Genomic DNA, 4,423 nt, shown 5'->3' with positions numbered 1-4,423 from the left:
TTTCAGATTTTTCTACCAAGCCGTTTGACCGTGGCGATGAAATAAAGACCCAACGTGCAGCTTTCCCAACTTGACGTTTTTGGACGTTTTGGGCATTTTGAAGGTCAATATGGCATATTTTGAGGAAGATTCCTTATGAGGATTTGTAGGGGACATCTTCAGCTTTCAAAAGAGCCTTTTGGGACCAAATCGGAGTTGATTTGTTCGGTCAAAAGACTAATTTTTTTGAGAACTTCGAATTTTAGTTCAAATAGGAAACTTTTTATTTTCTATTTTATTATTTTATTATGCTTCCTAGTTTTATTCTAGGACATTTTAGGGTTTTATTTTGTAGTAGTATAAATAAAGATATTTAGCCATTAGAAAAAAAGAGGAGAATGCAACACTTTGGCTTTAGAGAGCTTTTGACGATTCAAGTTTATTTTCAAGTTTTTTTCTATCCATGTTTTTAATAATATTTTATTTTATGGTTGTTAGTAACTAGTTTCGTTTGTTAGGGCGAGGCCATGAGTCTTAGCCAAAATATGTAGTTTCTTTTCAATTTACTTATGAATTTGTGCCTGCAAGTTTTGAATTATTAATCACCGTGTTTGAAACTATTTAATTGTCTTGATGATTGGCCACCATTAGGATAGTTAGAAAAGTAATTTGATGCAATTTTGGTGGAAGGCTATCCCTGAAATTGACTAAGGCTTATTGTGGTTAATATGTGTAACTTCTTAGGATGGACGACACGCCTTAAGGGTTATATGGTTTTTAAAAAAGATTTCACAAAACTTAATGAGTCTTGCATGTTCACATTCGATTTGGACACCATAGACGGATTGCATGTTAGATATACGTTCTATGTTGGAGGTTCCAAGTAGGGCATACTTTAAGAAAACCTAACCTTCAAATATGCATGTGTAATTCATAAGTAATTGGAAGAACTACGTAGGATTGTTAAGGTAACGGTGAAACCCTAGTGCTCAAATTTATTTTCAAAACTATTTTCTTTTGTTTTCTTTACTTTCCAAATTTATTTAATTATTTTTAATTAAATTCGTTTTTAATATTTTAGGTAATAATAACAACCTCTTCCAAACTTTGTTTTCAAATAATTAATTAAGATTTGATTTTAACATAAATTATTCATTCAATCCCTGTGGAAAACAACATTGCTTGAGCTGCTATACTACGATGACCTTATACTCTTGCAAGTATTTTTAAGTGTTTTTATTCCTACTTTTGCAGGTGGTAAAAATACCTATCAATATACAAGTTAAAAGTGATTTTGGGTGTATGTAGAAATTTTTTTTTTAATCTTTAGAAAGGAAAAATTATCATTACATATTAAGGTATATGAGTAATTAAATATTAAATTTTAATGTGCAATATATTTAATATTATGCGGAGTTCTAATAAAAAAAGGCCTTTTTTCTTATACCACAATACATCATTTTGTTTTTGTACTTTTGTATGATATACGGTATCCGGTAACTTCGTCCAACAGCTGGCATCAACAGGTTTATTTCGGATTCGATCTGCTACAACAATAATTAAGTGCATTTCTAGAGTTCATGGAAGCCAAACCTCAGTCATAGAAGGTACAAACTTGTGGATAAGCTGAGATAGTAATATTTGATAAATTTTATAAGATCACCATGGTTCACCTAACATCATCGATATTGTACTAACTTAAAAATCTATTAATAGATGTTGAGTTTTATCATAAAAATCTTGATAATATTAGAAGTGTAAACTCTCATATATTATTTTGTTAGTTAGATCCTATTCACCAATTATATTTAGTACAACTTTTGTAGGTCGCTTTCCTTCACGAAGAGACCATGGAAGCCGTACGGGACCCTGCGGGGCAGCTTGAGAACCGCCACAATATCAAGCTGTTGCGACTTAGCATCCATCACTAAGAACCTTGATTCTCCTGTCTTCTCATCGTGCACAAATGACACCACGTATCCATCATCCTCCTTCGCGTTTGGATTCTCCGGCTCTCTAGCAACAAAGAAAGGCTCACCGCCGTAGCAATTTGGTCCGTACATCCTGCATGCCACCGTGCTCTCACCCCCATCGGAGGACACATCTAGATCCAACTTCACCACCCCTGCACACTTTGGCATTGAATGATCATCAGCGAGCATTGTTTCTCCAGGGACAGATCCATACACAAACTTGTTCTTCTTCCCCACGTAAGCATGATTGATCATCCCGAATTCTATATTCCTTACGGAGATTGGTTGCCTCGTTACGATCCCCGTCTTAAGATTGATCCTCATTTTCTCGACAGACGAGCGGAAGAGATCCCATCTCTCGAAAATGTATTGTGGAGACAATACATTTGGTGCAACCAACACGATCGTATCCTTATCGAGATCGTCTTCTTGATCGTCGTCCCATGCGTTAATGGTGTGTAAAATGTTCAATCCCGGAACATTAAACCACCTCATCTCGGACTCGTCAACTGCGTACCGTGGAAGTACTCCGATCCTAGTCACTTTGGACGGATCGAAAACGACTGGAGATCCACCGGTAGTGATCATTTTGATGGGGTCCAGTGTTAATTGTATGTCAACAAATATGGCATACTTCTTGGTGATTGCAAAGTCGTGGATGATAGATGGACGACGCATAGAGAATATGGGCACGTCCGGGTGCTTTGTCCCGTCTGCATTGAAGCGAAAATAGGTGAGGAATGGAGGCACTGCTCTGTAACGGAAAGCAAAGGTCTCGCCTGTTTCGGGGTCTATCTTCGGATGAGCTGTCATGCCCTCGGAGAGCTTCTGATCAAAATGGTGTCGCCCCATAGTCTGAATATCTCCGTTGGATGTCAACCGCACAGCATAAGGGAGGTCAGACTCGCAAAGCGCGTAGAGACGGTTGCCAAAGAGAATTAAACTGGTGTTGGCCACACCAAAGCCGTTAGCAAGATTGAGATGACCAGCAAGGATTCGAGCAGCAAGAAGAGCCACGTGCATCGTGGAGGCAAGGAGGCCGTTAAAGCTAGAGAAAATGCTGGGAAAGAGAGGATATCCGGCTTCGCGCTCCACAGTGTATTTATAGGTCTTGACGTAGCGGCTACAAAGCATTGCTCGGCCTTGGGAGATCCTGATGGAGTGAAGCATGCCATCGCCGTCGAAGAGGTGATAAGGCCGCCCTTGGGGAAGGAACTGTGGGTTTGGGCCATTGCGAATGTAGGCACCGTCAAGGCACGGTGGTAGAGAGCCTTGTATCAGCTTGCACTCGGTTGGGAATATAAACTACAAATCGACGGACCATGGGCCATTGCAAATTGCAATAGATAAAATATTTAATTGATTTAAACCTCGCTTATTTAAATTTTCTGTTAACGACAGAAAGGGGTGTCACTTGGCTTGGATCTCGTTCATACTTATTAACTCAAATTCCTGCTAACAGCCTTTTTATGGATGCGTTGCGTTCTTCTTTTCTGTGCACAATTTCTAATCTCAATCCAAACACAAGAAAATCACAACCTCCGAAGGCACCGTCGATTTGTAGTTTATATTCCCAAAAAAAAACCAGAAGATAAGTGTATTTTAATAAATAAATACATAAATAAAAACACACACACACATGTAAGGAAATAAATTAATTGCGAACTTACAATTCACGAAATTCAAACTTAAGTTCTTTTATTTATAAGTAAAGAACAATATCACTGAATTGTAATACCAAGTGGCAAAAATAAACAAAAGAGTTGTTTGGCCATAAATTGTACTCTTTAGGATATTGTACATATAGCTTAAGAGGTATGAACTCGTTTTGAAGTGCTTTGAAAATGAGTGATACTTTTGATGAAATTGATTTTGAATTCTAAAAACACTTTAAGTATTTTTTTGGAAGAAACACTAATTAGCAACATGTTTTAGACCACAATAGCCAGTTGTGAGTAGAGGTGAACATTTTAATGGGTCAATTGCCAAACCCGACCAACCTAATCGAAATATATTGGGTTGGGTCGGTTAATAGAAACAAATTGTTTTGTGCCCGCTGAAGAAATAGTTGATTTGCGGTTTTAAACATTACGATTAGGGGTGGCCACGATTTGGTTCGGTGTGGTTTTGATTTTTACTACAAAATACTAAAGCACGTTAAAAGATTTATAATAATTAATTCATAAGTGGGAAAATATGAGAAAAAAAAATGTAAACGATGATTATCACATCTTCTATGCTTTGACGACGGGTACATTGACATCCTCATTTAGATTTCTAAAATCCTCAAAAGCCTTGTGAACAATGTTATTAAGAGGACTAAAAAAAACGCCACTTAGTATTACGGTCTAGTGGTATTCCTCTTCACTTGTAAGCAAGGTATAAAATATCGATGATATCGGAAATATCGGTAATCCAAAAACATGGAAATTTCGATGGAAACATCAGGATATTATCGATATCGATAAAAA

At 37.2% G+C, this 4,423-nt stretch overlaps 1 pseudogene; it reads right to left on the bottom strand.

The window, feature by feature from the left end:
- Positions 1–1,728: 1,728 nt before the first annotated feature.
- Positions 1,729–3,185, bottom strand: LOC103426046 (probable carotenoid cleavage dioxygenase 4, chloroplastic; annotated as a pseudogene).
- Between the last annotated feature and the right edge of the window lie 1,238 nt (positions 3,186–4,423).

Source organism: Malus domestica, chromosome 05 (assembly GCF_042453785.1).
Source record: "Malus domestica chromosome 05, GDT2T_hap1".
Taxonomy (NCBI): domain Eukaryota; kingdom Viridiplantae; phylum Streptophyta; class Magnoliopsida; order Rosales; family Rosaceae; genus Malus; species Malus domestica.
The sequence above is the reverse complement of the archived record's forward strand: the minus strand, read 5'-3'. Positions and strand labels throughout refer to the sequence as shown.